We start from the raw sequence: 27,034 nt of genomic DNA on the forward strand, positions 1-27,034 counted from the left end.
TTTGCCTACGGCTGTTCAGGTGTTTGGCCAGTAGGAAGCAATAACATGTAGATTGAAATGCCCTAAACTGTCTGGCAGCAAGCAATCATCCTTTTCAGGTTTGGGGAAATGCCTTTTAGCCATTCCCAGATGATTCAGCCCTTGCTGAAACGCTGGCATTGGCTTCTGGCAGATTGGTTTAAAATTCCACTCCTGGGAGAGGCCGGAACTACAATTAGGTTAGACATTAAATTTGGTGTGGCTTAGCACAAGTGACTCCATTTTGGACCTGTTGCCTCTTTTGGACACACCCCATCTTTCTGGATACAAGGTTTGGACTAGTTAAATTACTATTTAAAGGGTAGCTTCCAGGGGCACACATCTTAATGGAAACCTGTTAAAGGACTCCAAGCTGTTGAAATAGGTAACACTAGGTATTTACATGAAAAGTGATGTTTATTTTTGCCTTTTAACTTTTCAGCAATGAAAATTCTGCTACAATACAGACAATTAAGAGAAATAGGATTGTTTCTTGGCACCAGAAGGTATCTGGTGGGATATGGGAAGATAATATGAGAACTTCTCTCGAGCTAGCTATCTAAATTTTTAAAAAACTTTTTATTATTTATTTATTTATTGCTGTTAATCCTCACCCAAGGATATTTTTCCATTGATTTTAGAGAGAGTGGAAGGGAGGGGGAGAGAGAAACATTGATGTGAGAGAGACATATTGACTGGTTGTCTCCTGTATGCACCCCAAACCAAGGCCAGGATCAAGCCTGCAACCAAGGTACATGCCCTTGACCAGAATCAAATCCAGGACTCTTCAGTCCACAGGCTGACACTCTATCCAAACCAGCTAGGGATATCTAAACTGGCTAGAGATAGCTATCTATTTTTTTATCTTACCCTATTCTATTTTTATGTGTAGTTTACTGTGTACATAATATATTAGTATTCTAGTGCTATATGTAATCTCTCTCTATATAAAAGCCCAATATGCAAATAGACCGAACAGCAGAACAACAGAACAACCGGTCACTATGACGTGCGCTGACCACCAGGGGGCATGGCAGCAGGTGGCAGAGTGTGGAACATGGTGGGTGGTGGAGCAGGTGAGTGGGGGCGCCAGTTGCTGTCATCGGGGTGAGCCTCTGGTGGTTACTGAAAATTCTTTGCTCCCTCTCACACCATGGTCCCACCCAGAGCTCACACCTGCTTGCCAGCGCTGGAGCCACTGCTCGCACCCACTGCTGGCACCCAGCGCCGGTCCTGATTGCTCAGCGCCATCAGCAGGTGCGAGCAGCGGCTGCCGGTCCCAATCACCCCTGAGGGCTTCTCCATTTCCCCCTGCTCCTGAGGGGAGATTGGGGCAGCAGCCACCGCTCACACCTGCTGCTGGCGCTGGCCCCAATCGCTCTGCTCTATCAGCAGGTGCGAGTGGGGCTGGCACTGTCAGTGCTTGCAAGAAGCGTTGGCAGGAGCCGGGCTGTCAGCAGACAGGGGACCAGGAGCCGCAGTGGGAGGGGCTGGGTGGGGGCGTGGAGGATGGGCTGAGACCCACCCCTGTGCCCACCATTTCTTTCAAGGTGCACGAATTTGTGCACTGGGCCCCTACTTTAGAAATAAATTTAGAAATACTTTAGAAATAAATGTTGGGCATACATATTCAATTTGTTTTATAGATAGGGAAGTATAAGTGAAGAGGTCTACTCACTTGAATAGTTCAGGTGTGAGCTGAAAGGCTGAAGTGAGGAGGATGGCAGGTGTTGGTATACTGACAGGAATGACGTTTTGGGGAAGACAAGTTTTTCCGTAGCCTCAAGTTCATAGGTCAGTGGGAAGGGATCTGAGTGATATCAGTAATTCCAAACATGTTCTCATGCACAAATCATAAATGCATAAATAATAATATCTCATATTTAATCTCACAATAATTCCACGAGATCTAAAAAATGAATTTTATAAAAGGGAAACAGAGATGCAGATAGGCTGATTCAACAAAAACATATCTAGGTGTCAAAATGAAATCTTTTAACTTCAATTTGCATCTTAAGTTTTGGCGTGATAATGGTATTTTTGGTATTTGTATTCTCCTAATGAAGATATGATATGTAAAGATATGCAGGCAATAAATTTTTTTTTCTTAGATTAAACAACAAATGACAATTAGCTGTGAGTTTCTAGAGCAGATAATCAGAATGTGAATTACTGGGGACTAACCATAATTTTGTAGCTATTGAAAAAGAGGTCGGAAGAATACGTATCTAAAATAAATCTTTGGTGTTAAATTTCTGTCCTGGGTTAGCAACCTGACTTCTCAGTGTTCTAGATACCCAAGGGTAAGGTTGTCTTACTTCTGGGAACTAATCGGGCACTGACTTGCAATGTTGGCACACTGCATTGTGATTGAAGCAAACAGTATTAGCCCTGCTCACTGTATGGAAAAAATAATGATGATAATGTTTTCAGTGGCTCTTTCCTGAATTGCCAACCTATGTTTAGAAAAGTGATTATATTTTGAAGAATGCTTATGCAACAGCATGACGACTAATTGCTACTATTCATTTAGTTAATGACTCTTCCTACATTGTTATGGTTTGCAAGCATTTGTAAAGCTCAGAGCACCAGGTCCACTTGGTTGCGAACCTTTTGCCAGGGATTTGGAACTCAGAATCAAATATGGATCAGAATCTATGAATCAAGACCAAAAGCTGCAAAAGGAAAGAACCAAATGTCCATCAGTAGACCAGGCCTAGACACTGGGTACCAGTTACGATGCGGCAACACTGACCCCATTAGACTTCATGGGTCTGCGCTCTGCATTCTTAGCAGGCGATCACTGATCATTTGGCAGGGCCCAAGGGGATGGGGGCAAGTCGGGAGGCTGTCCCCAGCTCTCTAAGGGCTTACATTTGGCCAAGGGAGCAAGGCCAGGGCCATACATTGAAAGCAAATTCAAAAAGTCTAAGTAGATTATGACAGTCTCAAAGGTATGAGACTTCAAAGCCATAGACTTGTTATTGAATTTGTCACGAAGCAATAAATACTTTGAAGTTGAAAATACATCCACTTTTTAAGGGAAGACTCCATCTGATTAGAGCAAAGATTAACCAATTCCACAGTTATGACTCATTGTCAAGAGTAGATGACACAGACCAGTGGGTTTTTTTTAGTCATGACATTTTGAGCACTCAAAGTAAACATTTTCAAAGTGATTGCACAACAAACTGGTGGTGCGATATTACTCTTAATTTCTTCCTAATATGAAGAGGTTAAAAGCAGAATTACAGAACTACTTGTTTGTGTATGAGCTAAAATAATTTTGGCACCATGAATGGTTCCTTCTACAGAGTCTATAAATGGAAGAAGACTGTTGAAGATGCCTTTCAGGGTTTGGGAGAATGAGTTTCTCAGATGCTCTCGGGTCATTTTGATAAGAGGAAGCTATATTTTCTTATTACTGCTACTGCTCTGAATTTGCAACAAGAAACTCTTTTCTTTCTTGAGATACTTTATTTAGAAATCTGCAGACTTCTACACCAGAAGACCTCTGCTGCGTTAGTTACCCTTCTGGAACATTGAGAGGAGAGGCTGCTTGAGTCTCCAAGTCCACTAGAAATAAAAATGTAGGAACTCAAGAGTTATTTGTAAATAAATTAGGGCCATTGACTTCTTCTTTTATTATTATTATTTTTTTTATTGACTTCAGAGAGGAAGGGAGAGGGAGAGAGAGATAGAAACATCAATGATGAGAGAGAATCATTGATCGGCTGCCTTGAGCCTGCAATCCAGGCTTGTGCCCCTACCAGGAATCGAACCCATAACCTTCTGGTTCGCAGGTCGATGCTCAACCACTGAGCCACACCGGCTGGGCATTTACTTCCGTCATGCTGTTTCTTGCTGTGCACTCATTGCTACAGCCAGTCAGTTTGTGCATTTGACCATGCATGACTCACCATCTTGAGATACAAGGATTAAAAATCATGTGGATATTTGTAATATACGTTTTCTCTCAATAGAAATAGGAAAACAGTCATCAGCAGTATCACAGAATTCTGGCATTCTGGGTCTTTGTCATTTCTTGCAATTAATTCTTCAGCTCGTCTCAAATGGGTGGATGACAGGAAAATTTCTGGAATGTTGTATACAGCAAGTGTGTCTTATATCTCAGTCAAGGGATTTGTGAACATGTTAGAAATTTACCATGAGCAAACTTGACTTTTAACAGCTTTTACACACCTCTATTTATGGTCAACCTGGATCCCAATATGCTGTTATACGGCTTGGCTGGGTAAATACCGTCATCAAGTTGAGTTTTATTATAATATTTTTGGTTTATGTTCTAGGCCATTATGAAAAAAATCATTTAAAGTTTCTTACATAGTATGAATGATATATTGTTTTTTTTCCTATTCCAGAGTCTTGATCTGAAATATGAGTGAAAAAAACTTCTCTTTGAATTCAGTGCTAGGTAAAGCATTGCTTCCCTTAAAGAACTCCTTCGCCCCTTTTGAAAATGGCAGTTATGTAACTGGTTGTGGCATTTGGCAACCGAAAAGCTCAGTGGTTTAATATGTTACTCAATGGTGTGTTTACTCTTATCTGTATGTTTTTCCTTGGATTCTGTTTTAATATTTCCAAATATTTATTCTGCCTGTCCTTTAGACTTCATTTAAATCCCTCTTCAGTGATGTGGTGGTTTAAATAAATAGAAACGAATAACAAATTAAAAAGGGGGATCAAGTTTGGGAATAAAATAAAATGATCCCATGGAATTCCCATGGGGTTACTTCCTCACTACTCAAATCAATGTACCAAAAATACACATTTTTTCCATTTCTGATAGAGTGTGACTGGGAAAATTAGCTGGAAGCTCTACCCCAGGGAAATATCAATGCTTATAAAATTCTAAGGAGTTAGCTAACTCATCATTTTTCACCAAAATCACAGCATGTTAGAGTTTTAGGTACTAAAGTCTTCCTTGTCAATAAACTAGAGAAGAAAAAGTTTGAAAGCATGTTGGGGCATTTTGCTTTTTTCTCTCCCATTAATGCATGAGAAATGTATTGTGAAATTAGTAGGGAAAGAATCTTAGTCATTTCTGATGGCAAAACAATGCTTTAAATGTTGGAATGGTACTCTTATTTACATGGTTCAAAATTTTAAAAAATACAAAATTATATTTAATGAAATGTTTCTCTTCAAACCCAGCTCTTCAGCTGTCCAGCTTCCTTCTTAAGACCAACCAATTTTATCAGTTTCTGGTATATCTTTCCAGAGATATTTTATGCTTATACAAATAAACATATGTACATATGTATGCATACAAATGTATATAATTTCTCCCTTTTTAGTAGAATGTAACATACTTGTTTTGCATTTCAAAAAGTTGTGCACATACTGTATCTTTTTTCACATAATGTATCTTGAAAATAATTTCATAATAGTACAAAGAGCATTCTCATTTTTGAAAAAGATACTTCATAATATGTAATTTTATGGCTGCTTTGTAAATCACCAGTCCTTTATTAATGAACATTTATACCTTTTTTGACTTTTTCTTATTATAAATAACTAGAGGCTCGGTGCATGAAAATGCATGCACTGGAGGGGGTCTCTCAGCCTGGCCTGCTCACAGTCTGGGAGTCCTCAGGGGCGGGAGGCAACCCGGCCATCAGGGGAAGACGACGCCCCCATCACACCTCTGCTGCTGCCACTGCCGGCAGCACTAGCCTCAGCTGACCCTGGTTACCTGAGCCTCGGGCAGCCCTGGGCGGCTGGACAGCCACCATCCAAGACTTGCCTGCACCTCAGGCCAGCCCTGGAGGGCTGAGGGTGGCTGGAGTTCTGAGGGTGGGTCCGGCCGCACCATGCACCTGCCGTCCCCCTCTCCCCCACCCAGCTGGGCTGAAAGGAGTGTGGGACTCCGGCAGGGCTGAGGGGACTGGGCGCCACCATCTTGTGGTTATGGGCACCGGCATATGTGATGGTGTGACAGTCAATTTGCATATTCCATTTTTATTAGATAGGATGCTGAAATGGACAAGCTTATATATACATGCCATTTCTCATGTGTGTTGTCAGAGAAATTCTTATATGTAGACTTACTGGCTCAAAAGATATGAGCATTTATAATTTTGTTAGATATTGTGAATTTCTCTTAAGGGAGGTCATTTTAATTTACAAGCATATCTGCTTTGTAACTGCCCATTTCTCACACTTTTGCCAACATACTGTGGTTATCAAACTTTTTAATTTTTGCCAATCTGAGTAAGTGAAAAAATAAATTTTCAATGTAGTTTTAATTTGCAATTTTCTAATGGAGAAAATAAATTGGCGAACTTTTATTTTAGGACAAAGAGCTACAAAGTTATGGGGAGTTATTATCTGAGCCTTAATGTTGTTTATGAAGCCTGTAGCAGGTCAGCATTGAAGGTCAGAGATCAAGAACATGGCCACATGCCCAGAACAAAGATGGAAAGAAAAGTCAGCAGGCCCCCATTAAAGCATATTTGCCTCCACAGAGTCCCTGATGATGTCCCTAGAAGGTAACCTTTCTTTTTATGTGGATGCAATTAGAAGCTAAGTTTCAGATTCCCTGATGGCCACAAAAGTTGCTTCTAATTACTTACAGATGGTGGTGTTTTTTTTTTCTTTCTTTCTTTAATCGATCCCATGGAAAAATGAAGTAAAATAGATTCTATATTTATAGATATAACTAAGGTACACAATAGAACTGTTGGGGGACAGGGGTGGACTAAGTCATCTGGGTCACCTGAGGGTTATAAAGATTAAATGGTATGTCTAACCCAAGGAGTATTCTGCTAAGGAGGAGGCATGCTGCTAATTAGCATAATTGCCTGATGACTGACAGAGACAATGTCAGTGGTTTGTTTTTATTTTGTGTTTGGTGCTTTTCCACAGGGACAATCATTCAATGGTGTCTAATGCCGTCTCCCTAAAAGTAACCACATGCCTTTCCCTAGAGTCATGTATATGTTTAGTTACATGCCTGTCTTTACAACAGGAACTTCAAAAGCACCTGAGAGTTGTCATCATGTAATGAAATAAAAAGGGAAGATTGGGAGTTAGGCCTGTAGGGTTTGCTCTTGCTCTTCACTAGCTGTGTGACCTGGAGCAAGTCACTTGACCTTTCATTTCTATTAAAAATTTTTTTTTTAAATCCTCACCTGAGGATATGTTTTTAGAGAGGAGAAGGGAGTGAGAGAAACATCAATAGGAGAAACATCCATTGGTCGCCTCCCGTACCCACCGCACGAGCGGGTCAAACCAGCAACCTCGGTATATGGGTAGGTATGTGCCCGGAGCAGCAACCTTTTGGTGTAAGGAGGACACCCCAATCCACTGAGCCACCTGGTCAGGGCAAGCCACTGACCTTTCTGAGCTCCCATTTCTCCAGTTGAAGAATGGAGATAACAGTCTGACCATAGGCCCCTGGTTCTTGCTGAGGGGATAATGGAACACTGAAGGCATGAAAAGGCTTTACAACCGTAAATCGCAACACATCTGCTAGCTGATCTAATATTGACAGTGCAGAAACTTCGTCAGACACAGTATCCTCAGATTAAGTCTCCGGAAAAGACTGCTCCTCTTTGAAAGCTTTTAGCACGTCCAAAACAGGTCATTAGAGAAAGATTTGGATTCAGGTTGTCTGACATTTAATGATCAGCAACATCCCTCGTAAGTGGTAAGCGGAAGAGCTCTGTGGGAAAGCGTTGCATTAAACATAGGCTCCGAGGAAAAATGACTAGTATTTCATGGGCCTAACAGACAGCGAGGGATGGGATTTGTCCCATCAGCAAAGAGCAAGGTCTTAGTGCAGTGGTTCTCGACCTTGGCTGCACATTAGAATCACCTGGGAATCTTTTTAAAATCCTGATTTCTGGGCCTCATTCCGGAGGATGAGAACCACTGCCTTAGTGTGTGTGCATCGAAAAGTGGGTCGCGCCTGCTTCCCAGGTGCTCCAGTGTTCTTAGCACTTTTTCATTCGAAGATCTCACAGCTCTGGAGCTCACGTCTCTAACCTTTAGCAGGTATTTGCTAGTAAACCTCTCAGAAGTGAAGATAACGCCTGGTATTTGCTAGTAAACCTCTTAGAAGTGAAGATAATGCAGATAATACTACCGACGGGGAGTCGGACACTGAAGAAACAGTCCCCGCTGGTTCCTCGAAAACCTCGGTCCTGATAACTCCGCCAACTTCCCACGCCCTGCCACCCCCGGGTCGCTCCCCGCTGCCAGGCGCCCCCGCTGGCGGCCGTCGGAGAGCTCGCTCGGGGCACCCAGGTGCCGGGAGGGCCGCGGGAGGCAGGCCTTCCCCGCAGCCGGGCCCGGGCCCCCGGCACTGGGCGCGGAGGAGGGCGGATCGCCCGCGGGGCCCCGTGCGGTCGGGACGGTGACGTTCGGCCAGGTGCGCAGGCGGCCGCCGCGTCGCACGTGGCAACAGGTGCAGCGCGGTCCCGGGCGGAAGCCCTGGGCACGGAGCGCGCCCGCATTTAGCCCGAGAGCGCGCGGGGCTTCGGGATCGGCCGCCGGGAGCGCGAGTGGCGGGAGCCCGCGGGCGAGCGGAGCGCGGCGGAGCCCGGAGCCCGGCCGAGGTACCGCCTGGCGCGTCTCCCAAGTTTCCCGGGGCGCAGCCCGGCCTCGGTCGCCAGCGGCGGGGCGCGGGCCGGGGCGGTCTGGAGGGGGCGGCGGCCGGCGCGGGGGCAGAGGCGGCCTCTATTTACAAGTTTCCCGAACTCCCCGCCCTCGCTCCGCCCCGCGGCAGCCCGAGAGGCGGGGGTGCGGGGGGGGGGGGGGGCGGAGGCTGGGGCGCCTCTGGGACTCCGGGATCCCTCCCCGCAGCAGCCACGGCCGCCGGCGCGCGGGTGGGGGTGGGGCCGACCCGCGTGTCCCCAGGTGCCCGATCGCACCGGGGGTGGAGGCGGGGGGGACCTGCAGCGCCTTCCGAGGGTGCAAAGGGCGCTGGGGCTGGGAATGCAGCTCTCCCGCCTCCCGCGTCTGGCTCCCGGGAGGGCGCGGGGTTGGATCCGAGGCGCAGAGGTAAGTAAGTGCGGAGTTGGGTCGATTCCGCCCCGCCTGTCATCGGTGGGGATCGCGGGCGACGGCGGGGGGAGGACGTGGTGAGCGCCCCCGGCCTCGGGTGGCGGGGCTCGCCTTGGGGGCGGGGGCGGCTATTCTAGGGGCTCGGGCGCCAAAGTTGGGGGAGAAGTGGGGAGGCAGTGCCGGCCGAGCGGAGGCTGCAGAGAGCAGGTCTCACGTGGGCACCGCGCAGCTGGTGCGGAAGGGACGGATGCGGACCTCGCCGCTGTCACCTTGAAAGTGACCGAAGGGCTCACTGTAGACTGCGTTCCCTGTAGACCGACAAGCTGTACCCTCGGCCGGAAGCCGCCCACCAGACACTAGACCCGCCAGGGCCCTGCAGCCCAGCCCTCTCGCTGGGCGGTTGGCTTGGGCCCATTCTGGGTATAAGTAATGGGGTTGAAAATGGCATTAATGGGGTTGGGCAGCTCCCCACGGCCGCTCGCCCCGCGGTACTACTTTCTGCGGGTCCCTGGGCTTCTCTGGCTCTCAGGCCACCAGGTTGGACTCCTCTAGAATGATTAGTGGATGTGTGTGTGTTTGCTTGCCTTCAAACTCTTTTTGTCTTTTCAAGACGTACTCTTTTTAAGTTAGTTGTTGTTTTTTGACTCGGATTAATTATTTTGGAGTAAACATGGGGAGATGAATCCTTCATTTAGCCTGCATAGAGTTTCACATACTTTGTTAATACTGCTTCAGTAGTCAGTGGGCTATTAAAGGAAATCCCAGTGTGTTGTGTTTTGTTTGAATAAAATCAAAGTCTCAGGCAAAACGGGGAGGGGTGCCGGCAGATGAAAGCTGGGATGAAAGCCTTCATGTTTTGCCAGGTAATGGGGATTCAGTCACCATCACGCTAAGGCCTCAGGCCTGGGCCGGCGGGTGGGCTGGAGGGGTGAGTCTCCCTCCCTACCACCACTCCTAGGTGGGTGGGGTGGTGTGGGGAAGAAACCAGAGGTTCTGCCTCCTGGGAGCCTGGGACTTCCTTAAGGAGGGCAGATACACCCAGATAACAGTGTTTGGTTAACACTACAAGGAATCGCATAGTTGGAATTGCAGTTCTGTAGACAGACTTCTTTTTCAGGGATAATTAGGGCAGGAAATGATGGGCAATTTAAACAGGAACAATGATGCCCTATTTGTATCGTGCATTACAATGTGCTTTCATAATTTTTTTCTTAGGTACAATACTCCATAGGAAAGTTATACGAAGAAATGATTTAAAAACTACTTGTCCTTAAGAAAAACAAAAACATGAGGAGAGGAATTTAGTTTAAAATAATGTATAGTTATACATTAAACTCACACCAACTTTTTCACCTATTCTTTTAAAAATCTGCTTGGTGTGGAGCAAATAGTGCTTGCACACGACCTGCACCTTTTAATTATACATCAGTAATTGAAGGTTACAATTTTGAGTATTTCATAGGATTCTAAAATTATAGCTAGATTTCTTTGGGTATTTCTTGGAAACAGTACTGCAGTTACTTGATGTAAGCATTTCAAAAGCATGTCCCTCACTGGCCCTATTTTGTTGTCTTGTTTGTTATGATTTCAAAAGTAATGCATGCTTGCTGTATAAAAATTGGTAGATTCAGAAAAAGTATAAGAGTTAAATAATCCGTCCTGGCCCGTGTGGCTCAGTTGGTTGGACATAGTCCTGTGCACTGTAAGGTTACAGGTTCCATTCTGGATCAGAGCATGTGCTGGGGTTTCTGGTTCGATCCCCAGTAGGGGGCATGCAGGATGTTTTGCTCTCACATCAATCTTTCTCTCTCTCTCTTTCTAAAAAATAAAAATAAAAAAGGAGTTAAATAATCATATCATCCAAAGATAATCACAATATAATAAAGATTTTTTTTACAGTGATGGCATAAATATACTGTTGCATGCTGATTTTTTTACTGCTTAACACATGAAAAGATCCTGATGTTTTCATAGTTCTTCAAAAATATTATCTTAGTGACTACATAATATTATGTAGAAATAACAATTTACTTAACCATTTCCTTATAGCTGAACTTTTAATTTATTTCCTATGATTAAATATATACTGATGCAACCAATATTCTTAATGAAACTTGATCTACAGAGCATAGTTCCTTAGATGGAGTCCTCCAAACACAGTTGATGATTCACAAATCTCTTTATTATTTATTTATTTATTATTATTTTTTTTTATTGTCTGAAGTTTTACATATGTTTCCTTTCCCCCCAATTGACCATCCCCCTAGCCATTCCCACCCCGGGCAAGCCCCCACCACCCCAGTGTCTGTGTCCATTGGTTATGCTAATATACATGCATACAGGTCCTTTGGTTGCTCTCTAACCCCCCCCCCCATTTGTCTCTCACAAATCTCTTTATACAGATTGATTATTTGCTTTCCAAAAAAAATGTTATACCAAAGTGTGTTCCCACTGGCACTCTATGAGAATACCTGTGTTACTATATTATTGTTAATACGGGGGAAGCATCCTTAAAAGGAAAAATAATTCTTGATAGCTTTATAGGTGAACAGTGCTATCTCAATATTTAAATTTCCATGTCTTTGATTGCAAATAATGTTGGAAAGCAAAACATCCAGTAATTTTTCATTTTTCTTCCCTTTAAGTTGAATGTAGTGCCATTTTTTTTTCTCTTGGGACATTAGCATTTTTCTATCAATTTATAAGAGCCTTTTATGTCTTGATAATAATTTTTTGCCTTCATATTGCAGCTATTTTTCCCAGTTTTGACTTAGCACATATTTGGAGTGGTTTTGACTTGTAGAAGTTCTATACTTTAGCAGTCCATCGCCTTAACCACTTGGCCACCTCGTCCGCTAGAAGTTCTATACTTTTTTTTTTTTTTTAAATATATTTTACCGATTTTTTACAGAGAGGAAGGGAGAGAGATAGAGAGTTAGAAACATCGATGAGAGAGAAACATCGATCAGCTGCCTCCTGCACACCTCCCACTGGGGATGTGCCCGCAACCCAGGTACATGCCCTTGACCGGAATCGAACCTGGGACCCTTCAGTCCACAGACCGACGCTCTATCCACTGAGTCAAACCGGTTTCGGCTCTATACTTTAATGTAGCCAAATTTGTTGACTTTCTCAAAACAAATTTTTTAACACTCTTGAATCATAGTTTAAGAGCTATGTATGGCAGTGACAGAAGATGACTTTCAAAAGAACCCTCTCGCCCCAATTCTGGTTTAGATTCTTATCAAATCCATTGTCAGAACCTGCATGTCCTGGAGTAGAGACTGCTCCAAAACAGATTGTGTTTGTTGATGAGAAATAGTGTGCATGGTATATACCGTTAGGGATAGCATTCTTGCAGATAAGAACAGAAAAGTTTTAAATTCCAGGGAATGAAAGTCTTTCAGACCTGTTGTTCTGTGGTTATGTAAACCAGGCTCACAATCCATTTATTTTCAGTAGTTCATCTCTAGTATTACTGTTTTGCCAGAATCCTTTTTATATCCGTTATTGTACTTTTGTATTGTTGACACGAGTCTCTCCTGCTGTCTAGTCGGGTGTATATGTAGTTCATAAGTTTTCCCAGATTGATTTCGAATACTACTCCTAGATTAATCTACTTACTTGAAGAGGAGAAAATGTCTTTTAGATTTCCCAAATGTGAGTTACCTTTCCATACTGTGGAAGCTTCAGTATACCCTGAGGACTTGTGAGTGGTCCCCATCAGAGCCCAGGCCCTTTCACGCTCCATCTTTTAGAGCCTTAGAATAAGCCAGGGGACCAATAAGAGCCCGGAGGATGAGGCCAGTGTGTGGTTAGGGTGTTCGGGGACACTTAGAAATGGGCCCAGACTCTCTTTGAGGCCACGTGGTGACCACCACACTTAGCTGGCCGGTCCGTGGGCAGTGGTGGCTTGTGGCCTGCAGAGGAGTGACTGACTGAGGATGGGTGACTCCATTCTGGTTTTTTTGTTTGTTTTTTTTTAGAAAGAAAAAAGAGGGATTAGATGATATAGTCTGACCTTAGCCAGCCTGACACGTGGTTGAGAAAAGCCTGCTTTGACCAGGCTTCTTTATCTTTGGCCTAGGGCCGTTCAGTATAACCAGGAACTGAATTTGACTGTCAGCTACTGCTTCTAAAAATGTATTTCTAAACCAACTTTATAAAACACTGCCCTGATGATAGTTATTTTTTTAAATGACCTCCATCTTCTCTGAAATCAGCAGTTCTTACTTTTATGTGGGCAGTTATCCATGCATGGCTTTTCCTTGTTCACTTGGCTCACGATGAAATGGATTTTTCGCCTTGGGGATGACAGACTTGGGGGCTACTCCTTACTCTGCAGATAGATAACAATAAGACGTCGCTTTCACACACTGTAACCTAAGCTGCTATTTGTGATTGCTCTGATGGCTGACTTTTATGCAATCAAGGAAGAAATGTTGAGCAAATTTACAGTGTAAACCAAATTCAATCTAGAGGAACTTTACGTAAGCAAATAGCTTGAAGCAGTTCACAAGTACATATTTGCATATAAATCTTTGATTCCAAAACCTTTTAGTACATTATAGCTAGTAACTTTTCCTTGGCCTTCAGTTTAAGCTCCATCCTGAAGAGAAATAAAAATGTATTTACTTACAGATAAACTCTTTTTAAGTCTTGTTAGTAGACCCAGATCAAAATCGATGAATGTTCTTGTGTGCCCATTACTTACAAGGGTAAAAGAAAGAAAACCCACACATTCTCCCGTTACTCGCACCTGGAGATTTCATTTCATTTTGAAGCTGTAAAACTTAGAGTTTTAAAGTTGCTTCAGGCCTGGCTAGTGTCGCTCAGTGGTTGAGCATTGACCTATGAACCAAGAAGTCACGGTTCAATTCCCCGTCAGGGCATATGCCCGGTTGCAGGCTCAAGCCCCAGCAGGGAGCATGCAGGACGCAGCCAATCAATAATTCTCCCTCATCATTGATGTTTCTATCTCTTTCTCCCTCTCCCTTCCACTCTGAAATCAATAAAAACATAGTTTAAAAAAAATGAAGTCGCTTCAAGTTTCTCTTGAGGAAATGTGCACTTTTTAGCAGGTTGAATAGATTCCTTTTGAGCAGTGAGAGAAGATGGGCAAGTGCAGGTTATAAGATTCTCAAACTAGCTGGAAAGGGTGAAGGGTCACAAGGAAATGACTTCCAGGTAACGTGATTTTGTTTGAATATTGTGCTCATTTCATGTTTTAGTAGGAGTTGGGCTGAGCAGAAGTGTGGGCCTAGCGGTCCCCCACTGTGTACCCACAGCAAGATGGGGGGAGGGAGGGGGGAGAAAACAGACTGGCCCTGCCAGCGTGGTTCAGTGGTTGAGCATCAACCTATGAACCAGAAGGTCATGGTTCAATTCCCAGTCGGGGCATATGCCAGGGTTGCAGGCTCAATCCCTAGTAGAGAGAGTGCAGGAGGCAGCTGATAATGATTCTCTCTCATCATAGATTTCTCTCTCTTCTCTCTCTCTATCTCTCCCTCCCTCTCCTTCTCCCTTCCTCTCTGAATTCAATAAGAATATATTGAAAATAGAAAAAGAAAAAAGAAAACAGACTGGGAGCGCATCAGTCTTCCAGGGAAGGTGCCCTGGAAAGAGGGGTTTAAAGCCATCAGATTCCTTAACATTTCCTTTGAAGACTTTAAATTATTTGTTGTACCTTGTCAGCTTATATTTAAGCTCAATGCAAAGAAAAGAAAATTAGTGTTAAAGTTTGAGGGCCAATCAGTCATAGTTACTCTGATCCCTTACAATTAACTAAAACATTGTAGGACGTTTTAGGTCCTGAATGGTCATTGAGAAAAGGAATTTCCCCTGGGAGAGACACACTTAATCGGAGGAGCAGGCAGAGAGGTAGAAAAATACATTCCTTTGTCAATAAACATGCAGCCTAAAGAATGGGTATGCCAGTGTTCGCTGGGTCTGGACTGTCGGGTTAGCTGGCTTCTATACTTTTTCTGGAGTGGAAACTTGGTAATATTTAACTCCGGCATTGTTTACTTACAGGCCGGTTCTGAAGGAAAAGTCAATATTTCTTCACCTTGTTTCAGATAAGCAGTTCCTAACCTGTGGTGTGTTTACAGCCTTCAGTGACAGAGGAGAAGTTGTCTGCATGGCCTTTTAAAACCTAGGTCACTTGGTTAGCTTCCGGAATAAAAATAGAAGCCAGTCTAGATATAAGTAGCCTAGGAGATGACATTCCAACATGGACTCCCCTGCCCACCCCCTCAACCTGTGTCATCAAGTTGTTTGAGTTGTTTTTACTAGAACTACTGGTGAAGTCACCTTGCACTATAAAGTCTATATTTTATTATACAGTAACCCACTGCGCCATAGTTATCTCATTCTTAGGCAAATTGATGAACCGAACCATATTTGCACATTTCTGCTCAGCTAACCCAATAGTCTATAATACCACAGAGGATTGTGGAAGTCCTACTCATTGGAGAGAGAGTAAGAAAGATTGGAGAAGTAGGAATGGGTTACAGAAGGTACATTTTCTACTACGAAAAAGGCACTTGTTTTATCAGATATTCAACCTAGACCATTTATGTAGAACCACATATGTATAGGGGATAGTTAAGATTATGTGTGTTTTTTTTTTTTTAAAGAAAACTCTTTTTTAAAAAAAATATATTTTTATTGATTTCCGAGAGGAAGGCTAGTAGAGGGAGAGATAGAAACATCAATGATAGAATCATGGATCAGCCGCCTTCTGCATACCCTGTACTGGGGATTGAGCCCACAACCCAGGCATGTGACCTTGACTGGAATCGAACCTGGGACCCTTCTGAGCCAAACTGGCTAGGGCATGTTTTTATCTTAAATAGTAAATAAAAGGCTTGAGTAAAATTCCTTGCTCTTAGAATCTTTTTTTTTTATATATATATTTTATTGATTTTTTACAGAGCAGAAGGGAGAGGGATAGAGAGTAAGAAACATCGATGAGAGAGAAACATTGATCACATGCCTCCTGCACACCCCCTACTGGGGATGTGCCAGCAACCAAGGTACATGCCCTTGACCGGAATCGAACCTGGGACCCTTGAGTCCACAGGCGGACGCTCTATCCACTGAGCCAAACCGGTTAGGACCTTGCTCTTAGAATCTTAAGTTTAATTTTTGTATTGAGCGCTTTCTATGGGCCAAACACTGCAAGGCAGAAGTGCTGAATCTGGAAAAAATTGGCCCTGGTTCTCAGGGGAGTCTGTCAGAGAAGCCTCAACCGCTGTGAAAAGTGCAGTTTTGGACATTTTCGTAAGTGTTCATAGTTGCTACGAGTATTCTCCCCAGCCGTTAACACTGTGCCATGCACTGGGGATTCTGCTCCCTGGACTGAATTCTCGCAAACCTACGGCTGTTCTGACAATTCTGGTTCTGTAAAGACTCGTGATCTTGGATCACGTTTCCTTCTCACGGAAAGAGCTGAGAGGCGCTGCAGTCTGTGGTTGCACCTACCTTCTCTGGAGAAGCTTTTTAGTGACTTTTCCCCCAATATCTTTTTGTTACATCTTGTATGTGTCTTGAGAGGAGGGTCTGAACCTTATGATACTGCATACATTTGCACTTTTAGAATTATTTGTACCAGATGTAGCCTGGAATAAATCATCGAAAGCTCCTAAGGCATGGAGTTTGAAATTCTTGCTCCACTTAGTCATAGCTCCTAGAAGGTCTTTTAAGCCAGAGATATCAGTGTCCTTCTTGCTTCCCTTGACCTTGTCTTCTTTGTCCTTGTCCTCTCCTCATGCCGGCCCCCTCATCCCCTGATACACGCAGCAAGCCAAGAGCGAGTCAGCTCAGCCTGTGAAATCGGTGCCATTAGTGGTTAGGCTAACGTCGAGCTGGACGGTGGGAGGTTCCCATTCCTTCTGAGTGATAATTCTGTTTTTAATAAAGTACCTGGCATGCCTGTACGCATATACTTGTGCAGAATTAAGTCTACTTGTGAGAATTTGTGACATTTCCACTTGTACTGTCAGTCGCAGGTTGACAGCTGCTTGTGAATGGAGACTTGGGCTGTTCCTTGTTTGGAGAAATATGTATTTACGATTTAAAGAGGAATTCAGATGGGTTTTCAGTCTGGGATTGCTCTTTCTCTTGTTACATTAATAAGATGTGTGTTTCAGAGTAGTTTTGCATTTCTGGAAAACTTTTTGATGGTTCACCAGAATTGCTGGTTATTGAATTTGATTCAGGACTCCCAAGTATGGAATGTTTTGGTTTAATGCTTAAAAACTTCTGATGTTGCTCTATGGAGATATTCATGACAACTAGGCAGAGGGATTTACTAATTAATTTTTATTCCCAGATAAGAGCTAGTCTAGTCAATGAAAAGGGAATGGAGATAGGAAAAAGCCTGTATTCTTTTTTCTATACAAAACTTTAAATGATTTTATATTGCACATATGACTATTATTGTAGAAAATGTTGGTTATGTCTTGCTACACTAAATATTTAAAATTTATAACTTTGTAGGTACATAGTCAAATGAAAATTATTTTCTACTTATATTGTATAAATAGAAGCCTACTGGGCAGAGTATTATTTTTCCCCCTCTCCTTCCTCCTGTATTTTTTTTTAAATAATATATTTTTATTGATTTCAGAGAGGAAGGGAGAGAGAGATAGAAACTTCAATGATGAGAGCGAATCATTGATCGGCTACCTCCTGCACGCCCCCTACTGGGGATCGAGCCCACAACCGGCATGTGCCCTTGACCGGAATCGAACCCCGGACTCTTTAGACTGCAGGCCAACGCTCTATCCACTGAGCCAAACCGGCTAGGGCTCCTCCCTCCTGTTTTTATTAAAATTGGAATAGTAAAACAAATAGAGGCGGTTTTTTCTTACCCTAATGACCATTATGAAACCTTGGAGACATACTTGGTTATAGAACTGGCAAAAATGTTACTGGTATCTAGAACATTGGGGACAGGAATGTACTGGAGTGTGCACAGACTTCTAAGTTAGACCAAGTTGGGTTCCTGTGTGAGGTCTGTGCTAGGCCACGTCATATTCTGCACCTGTGGCCTCATTGGGACAGTGGGAGAATACCTGTCTCATGGGGCTGTTCTACCTCAGTGCCAGGCATAGAGAAAACAACGATTTAATGCTAATCACAGCCTTCCTTTGTTTCTTGTTTTAAACCTCTTCCGATCATGGAATTTAAATTCCTCCACTCCCTTCTGGTGGAGGTGTTTCTTGACTCTGCATAGGAGCCTGGAATTTAATAACTTTCCCTCTTCCGTAAAAAGAATCAGTGTGTACCAATAACAGTTGAAATTATTTATTCTTGGACTCGAGCTTTTGTAACCTCTTGATTTTCTTGAAGGTTCGAGTTTAGCGAGTTGCTCTATTTTGCTATATATAAGCTGCATTTTTTTTTTTTTAAATCAAAGCCGATACTTTCATCTTTGCTGAAGTCTGTAAGTTACGTTGCTGGTTTGCTATCAGCACATTCTAAAAGCACTTAGAGTTGAGTCATCACTTTGAACCAATAAGCACTTGTGGCTTTTGAAGTCCTGCCATCCTCGGCTCTAATTTTTAATTTGTAGTTTAGTCCACCAACATTTATATTTAAGAGTTCTGGTTGTAAAATGTGATCATTCATCTATTTAAATACTAAGGCAGTTCTGAATTTTCATTTTTCAAACAGAGCGAAATAATAACTCCATGTGTTTTTGGCAAGTACCTTGTAAATACGGCATTAAGGACATGTTCATTCAACTATCACATCAGCGCTGTGAGGTGGGCGAGGCCAGTTGTGTGAGGTCTGTTCTATGCAGGAGGACGCTGAGCACTGGAACTGTTCGGGTAGATGTTTTGTATTATGATGAGCAAGCTGTGGAACTAGGACAGGGACCCAGGTCTTCTTCCCTCCTGGTCCATTCCCCACTCCCAGTGTGATATTGCTACTTGACTGCTTTCAATTCCATCCGAAGTAATACATTGTTGTTGGTAGGATTTTCTTCACATTGGTGCTGAAATGGGATCAAAGGCATGCAGTAGTTCGGAAATATAACATTTCAGATGACATAGCTTAGAATTATGATTTGTCATTTTTTTCCCATTTTCTAACCACAGAATAGAAACCAGAATGTTAAAATCTAGTAAGCCATTAAATTGCTGGCATAAATTGAAAATCAACAGCTACAGATTATTACAATGATATATATTACATTTCCATGAGATTTTATAGTTGTCAGACTTTTTTCAAGAAGAACCAAATAAAGTTTTATCAGAACAATCATTTGAATCATTCCGTTGGTTGTACAATAATACATTATTAAAATGTACCCATGTACAGAGAGCAATCCAAGGTCACATATCTTTTAAAAAAATATTTTTAATTGATTTCAGAGAGGGAGAAAAAGAGCGAGAGAGAGAAACATCAATGAGAGAGAATCATTGGTCAGCTGCCTCCTGAATGCCCCACACTGGGGATGGAGCCCACAACCTGGGCATGTACCCTGACCAGGAATTGAACCATGACCTCGTGGTTCATAGGTCGATGTTCAACCACTGAGCCACACCGGTGGGGCCAAGGTCATATATCTTGAATAGGGACTAATATTTGCTTTTCTGAAACACTTTTTCTATAGAAATTTTGAATCTTATTTCCTTATTTTAAGCTGCAGGGAGGCAGGTAATTCTTAGGTAAATGGAGCTAATCCCAGGTAGAAATTTAACTAGGAGATGAGGCCTGCTGTCAGTCAGAACTGGGAAGAGAATGTCCATAAAACCACAGTTACATCCTGGGTATCAGTCATGGTTTCTAGCCTGAAGGTCACCAGTTTTCTATTACCAAAGTGACTTATAAGGAAAGTACAGTGTTAGGCCTTGAAAAGTCCTTTTGCATAGATTGGCTCTTCCTTTGGGCGGCTCCTGCAAGCTAGATGTGAACACACCTTAACCTCTACTAAGGAACTTTTATTTGCCAGTGGAAAGCCTAACATAGGTAATCATTTTCAAGGAAAGGGTACAGGAAGTTGGTGTTTAGTGAAGGTTGGGAGATACAGTGTGAGGTGCCTGCCAACTACACACACAGGACATTTTTCATTTGGCCTTGGCCTGACTCAAATGGAAAATTATTTCCTTTTAGCCAAGTGGACTTTGAAGAGATATGGCAACTGTCTGAAGTGTTCTAAACAAGGAGCTGTTCATGGTTATTTAACACTTTCAGGGGAAAGATTTCATTTTAGCTTTAAACACTGCCCTGCACACCCAGTCTACCCTACTTCCCCTAAACAACCTGTGCTACCTTTTGGGAATTTTTTTTTTTAATTAATAGAGTTTAAAAGATATATTTTTATTGATTTCAGAGAGGACAGAAGAGGGAGAGAGAGATAGAAACATCAATGATGAGAGAGTCACATTGGTTAGTTGCTTCCTGCATGTGCCCCAACCAGGGTCAGGGATCAAACCTGCAACCGAGGTATGTGCCCTTGACCAGCATCAAACTTGGGACCCTTCAGTCCACAGGCTGATGCTCTACTCACTGAGCCAAACCAGCTAGGCCTTGGGCAATTTTTTTTTTTTTATAACTAGCTGTATATAATTTAGAAACAATGCAGAGTCTTTACATCAATTTTTTTTTTTTTTCTTGGCTCAACTCTGCAGTCCTTGACTGTGGCCCTTGATTGGTACTGGGTGTAAGTGGGGGTTTGGTTTTACTTGTTTACTTTTATGGGGACAGTCCAGTCTGTGTTGGCTCAGTGATATGCTGGAACTTTGTCTTATTGTTTTGACTCTCACAATTCTTACTGCTCTTCATGAAAAAGCCTACTTTTTGATAAAATTCTGAACGTTATCTACAATATGATGTAATATCCACACAAGCAAGAAATTAATTTTGTTCACCTCTTTATCAGGAGTACATAGAATCATGTTTTATATTTAGTTGCTCAGGAATGTGTTGAAGGAATGCTGACTTAGAGAGTATTTTAGATTCTCAGTTCTACTGGTTTGGGATTATAGACATCTGGTATGTGGTCCTGACCAACTTTACTAGTATAAGGTGATTGTTTAGGTCAGTGGCTATAGAGGGTAATAGCCAGAAACCAACTCCTCAAGGGGGGGTCTTTGTGAATATATTCAGGAGGTAACAGTAAAGCTTAAAATTCTACATAAGTAGGGCATATTTGATGTCAGACAAAAATGGTAGTTAGTAGGTGTAGTCAACATTCCAGGTTTTAAATTGGGTAGGAAGGAATTAGTTGGAAGGTGGATTACAGAACAAGAGCCAAGGAAAACATCTTTAGGATCCAGTGCAAATTAACAGATATCTTCTGGAATATGCACTGCTGTCTGCTGGCCACATGATCTATGAGACAAATTAGAGATAAAATTAAGTACCATGAAATGCACCTGGCTTAAATGTACAAAGGTGAATTTTGACAAATGCAGATCTGTATAACCAATACAGTTGAGATAGATCTATCTAATCTAATCATATCTATCTATCTATCTATCTATCTATCTATCTATCTATCTCATATCCATTACTCCAGAAAGTTCCCTTGACCGTATGAACATGTCGCTAAGCTTTGGTCATAAGTTAAATGAGGATAAATAATAAAGCTTCTTTCAAAGGTTGCTGCCATGATAACAGTAGCAACTAACAATTCTGAGTTAGAAATTTTCAGAATTGTTAGTTGCTCAATTCCTGTTAACTCTTAAAACAACCCTTAGGAGCTGTATTGTTATTGTGATATGCATTTTTACCCATGAGGAAAATGTGGCCAAGATTATATTTGACTTGCCCAAGGTAGGGAAGCCAGTTGTTGAGTAAATGTGGGAGCTCCCCATGAATAGCACATGCTCTCCGTGTCTGGGCAGCTGTGGGTCCATATAGCTTTCTAGAGCTGCCAAAGGTTAGTAGACTTTATTCCTGTGGGAAGGAGGATGGAAGGGAGATCAAGATTACACATTTGAACTGGGTTTAATGGCCATTGCTATTTATTAACTCTGTTTCTTGGACAAGGTACTGAAGTTGTGGAAATATCAAGTTTGACTTCTATAAAAGGAGAGGAGGCTTAGGAGGAAGGTGACGGTCATGGGACCCATCTGTCCCATGGGCTGTCACTGGGAGGAGGACTGTGAGAACGCTTTGTGGACTTTGAAGAGCTGTGTGTTGCCTTTGTTATCTTTATCCACAGGAGAAGTAGCTGCCCGCTGCCCCATCCTGGCTTCACACACTTGGCTGACTGTGGCTGGACAAGTAGGAATTGACAACGTGTCAGCGAGAGACAGTCCCCACTTGTCAGCCGCTGATGCCCTGAACACTGTTAACACAGCTTTTTTGCTCACAAGTCCTTCCAACATTCAAAAGCCTCAGATAGTGTTTCAGCTGTTAGATCAGCCTCACTCTACAATACTTGTTGACTTTATTAGGAAAGAGTATATATGATTTAAATTCTATTTTGATTTTTCTTTCTGAAACAGTATGAGTTGGTGTGAGGTGGGTGAGTTCCTAAGTTAGCAGTTCTCAACCTGTGGGTTGCAACCCCTTTGGGGGTCGAATGACCCTTTCACAGGGGTCGCCTAAGACCATCGAAAAACACATATATAATTACATATTGTTTTTGTGATTAATTACTATGCTTTAATTATGTTCAATTTGTAACAATGAAATTGGGGGTCACCACAACATGAGGAACTGTATTAAAGGGTCGCAGCATTAGGAAGGTTGAGAACCACTGTCCTAAGTGATCCAAAGAACTGCAGTGATGTTCTGGCCTGACCGGAATTATTTTGTGCCTGCTTCCTCTATTCCTGAAAGTGAACTAATTCCCCAGGATGTTTGGGTGCCAGTTACTAGACATACTACCTAACTTCAGGATTTAAATTTGGTCAATTCAAACTTCCTTTCCAAGGCTGTTCTCTCCTCTCAAGGGTTGTTTTCCTCCCTCCCCAGGACACCCACATCTGGGATGGTACCTGGGACCTGGAGGAGCTTTATAGCACCAGGATCTCAGGAAATGGGTGAGGTTGTCTGGTCCAGATGCTGCCTTCTGATGTTGTGGCCTCTGTGGAATCATTCCTCATGGTTGGTTTGTAGATGGCTGTGTGTGCATGTGTGTGTGTGTGTGTGTGTGTGTGTGTGTGTGTGTGTCCTGGTTGGTCTGTAGATGGCTCTGTCCAGGTGTAATCTGGTTGGTCTGTAGATGGCTCTGTCCAGGTGTAATCTGGTTGGTCTGTAGATGGCTCTGTCCAGGTGTGTCCTGGTTGGTCTGTAGGTGGCTCTGTGTGTGTGTGTGTGTGTATGTGTGTGTGCCCTGGTTGGTCTGTAGATGGCTCTGTCCAGGTGTGTCCTGGTTGGTCTGTAGGTGGCTCTGTGTGTGTGTGTGTGTATGTGTGTGTGCCCTGGTTGGTCTGTAGATGGCTCTGTCCAGGTGTGTCCTGGTTGGTCTGTAGGTGGCTGTGTGTGTGTGTGTGTGTGTGTGTGTGTGTGTGTGTCCTGGTTGGTCTGTAGATGGCTCTGTCCAGGTGTGTCCTGGTTGGCCAATAAATGGCTCTGTGTGTGTGTGTGTGTCCTGTTTGGTCTGTAGATGGCTCTGTCCAGGTGTGTCCTGGTTGGCCAATAAATGGCTCTGTGTGTGTGTGTGTGTCCTGGTTGGTCTGTAGATGGCTCTGTCCAGGTGTGTCCTGGTTGGCCAATAAATGGCTCTGTGTGTGTGTGTGTGTCCTGGTTGGTCTGTAGATGGCTCTGTCCAGGTGTGTCCTGTTTGGTCTGTAGATGGCTCTGTCCAGGTGTGTCCTGGTTTCTGTGGTCTCTGTTGTGACTTCCAGTGGAGGGATCAGGACACAGTGACTCTTGCTTGATCTGTCCTGACCTTTCTGGGCCCTGGCCCTCTCAGCACTTTTATGTGTGTCTCTCTCTGGTCCTCCTCTTTGATCTTCCTGGAGAATTGGAAACTGCCATTCATATCCCATCTGGCAGCCTCTGGCAGCCTCCCTTCTCCAGCCTCCCACCCTCCTCTCCCTGCTGCCCTTTGCACCCAGCCCAGCGGTTCCGCGTGAGGATCTGTGAAAGGAAATGGTGGAGGGGCTTGGAAACAAAGTGTCTACCATATACAGTGAAGTGGAAAAAAAAGGGGTCACAGCAGCGGAGTTCCCGTAGGCTCTGGCCGCTTTTTCTTGCGCAGTATTTGGAATTATGACCCTGGACTGTCTTGTCTTCTCAGTTGCACTGAAGGCTCTTTGAAGGCTCCCTGCAGACAGGGGCTGTCTTGTGCTCCTAGCAGCTCAGCTGGCACGTGGTAGGCGACTGAGGAATGTTTGTAGAATGAATGTGAGCTTCGGTAGTAAAAGGTCACTTTAAAGCAGAGATAAGGGAACTGGCGGGATGGTGCACGAGGTAACTGACCCCCTTCTGTAGCTACTAAGTTTCACGGGACTAGTGGTATTGTACGGGTTCCTCCTTTTGTAGTTAATTGGAGGCTGTGAATGTAATAAAAGTCACATAAGGATTATTTCTTTTTTTGAAAGTTTCTGGTGTAAAGAGAACAGTTGTAAGGAAATTGGTGAGGTTGATGTTGTTAAGTAAAATGTCCAGCGTTCATTGAATGGTGGGGAAATAGAAGTTTTCTCAGTTGTGAATGTGGATTAAATTAAACCACACAAGCCATCTTGCCTTTACTGCTAAACTGGGAGCTTAGTATCCAAGAAGAGAAATGTTATTTCATTTAACTTCTGGTTAAAATACTTTATACAGGGGGTTGAAGCCATTTGGAGGAAGGCCTGAGTGGATACTGGAATTGTTCACTTTGACGAGCTGGGCTACTGAACTCCACAGATATTTACTGAGTGAGCACAAGTGGAACATCTCTTTCCCATTTTTTTTTTTTCTAGCCAGGATCTCCAGCCAGGTTCTGTCTTTTATTGTCTTGTTACATCTGTATTTATACCAGTTGATTTTTTTAAATTGTTTTATTGCTTAAAGTATTACAAAGGGTATTACATATGTCTCCTTTTTCCCCCCACCCTTGACATCCTTCCCATTTTTAAGTGCACGTCTCCATTGCATCCATCTCGGCCTTAAACCCCGAGCCAGCCTGGCATGCTGTGGGGGCCCACAGATCTGTGAGAATGGGAGCAATGATTCCGGCCTCAGCCTGGGATTTGTTGGCCACAACTGAGCTGCAGATTCCTATGAAGGAGCCAGCATGTTCCTGAATTGTTGCTGTTGAGAGTTTATTGCTGAGGGTAATTGTTTAGAGGTGTCCGTCTGTTTTTGTTGTTAATCCTCACCTAAGGATATTTTTTTCCATTGATTTTTAGGGAGAGTGGCAGGGAGGGGGGAAGGGAAGAGAGAGAGAAAAGGGGAAGAGAGAGAGAGAGAGAGACATTGATTGGTTGCCGCCCGCCCCCCCCCCCCCCCCCGCACATGCCCAATCAGAGTGGGGATCAAATCTTCAAGCCAGGTACATGGCCTTGACCAGAAATTGAACTCCTGCAGGCAGACACTCTAACCACTTAGTAGCACTGGCCAGGCCTAGAGGTGTCTATGTTGATTGACTTTCACCCACCAGTGATTTTAAATGCTGTCATAGGCCATCGTACAATTGGGAGCCAGACTCGGGTCATTTTCATGGACCTAAAGCCTTTGCATTAAACATGTTAGCCTTAGGAATATAAAGCTAAATAAACACAGCCGAGTTTGTGAATTTCCACTTCTTCTATAGCACAATGTGCATATTCAATGTCCTTTTTTATTTAAAAAAAAATTACGTCATCGATTCCTCTGAGTCTATTAAGATTCTGAGATCCCATAGGCTCCCTCTTCTTTCACTCCCATCTGAGAAATACACAAAGTAGCCAGTTTGAGAGCAGTGAGATTCTGTTCTGGGCATGAGGGCAAGGGAGGGAGGGGACTTGCCTGGGTTTCTTGCTTTTGAGGTCCATGCTGTGTTATTTTGTTCTTTCGGCAAACTCCAACCCCCCCCCCCCCCCCTCCCGCCTGCCGACCCCCCTGCAGCCATCCTGGAGCTCCACAGGGGAAGGAGGGGAGGGTACCTGACAGGTAGAGATGTGCTTACTCACCTTCTGGGCCAGAGACTCCCGATAAACACGTGCACTGCCATGCCAGGACCAGTGAGTGAGTCTTCAGCATTCCTCGGATCCGCAGTTCTGAGTCAGCCAGCTTGTCTTCTCAAATCCTGGAACCAGTGTGTTATCCCAATGCTTTCATGAGTCTTCATTTAGTGTTACCCATAAGGATCTGGAGAGCAGATACTTTTGGCATGAAGCTTGTGGGTTCAGAAAAGATACAATTTTTAAAGTACATATTTTTTGTTGATTTCAGAGAGGGAGAGAGAGAGGGAAACTTCAGTGATAAGAGAGAATCATTGATCGGCTGCCTCCTGCAGGTCCCACACTGGGGATCGAGCCCACTACACGGGCATGTGCCCTTGACTGGAATCGAATTTGGGACCCTTCAGTCCCCAGTCCGAGGCTCTCTCCACTGAGCCAAGCCGGCTAGGCAAAGATTCTTTATGAAAGGTAAGGTGAGGATGAATGAAAGAGATCAATTTTGGTCTGCTGTGGTATCCTCGGAGGAAAGGCACCAGATGAAATGCATAAATGTACTTTCCCCTCTTATTTCTTAGATGCGCTCTCCCATGAAGTTTCAGTTGTTAAAACATTCAAACCTAGTTTGAGGTTCTCAGGCTTCATTTTAGTGATGAGATGGGAAAACCAACCAAACGTTGAAATTGAAGTGCATGTTACTATAGCTGTCTTTTATAGAAATGTAGGAGTAGGTGATGTAAGGTTTAACATCAGACATAGTTAGTGCTTCTGGTAGGCCTGTTCCAGTTTACAGATGTTATAGTATATGGTTATATTTTTAAATAGCACAAGGGGATAGTTAACATACTACACTGTCTTGCTGCACTCTTCCTTCTTTGAAAGATGACTAAAATTTTCTTTGAATACTTTTATCAATAGCGACCTCTTTC

The sequence above is a fragment of the Myotis nattereri genome (assembly GCF_964212035.1).
Source record: "Myotis nattereri genome assembly, chromosome: 2".
In the NCBI taxonomy this organism is placed as follows: Eukaryota; Metazoa; Chordata; class Mammalia; order Chiroptera; family Vespertilionidae; genus Myotis; species Myotis nattereri.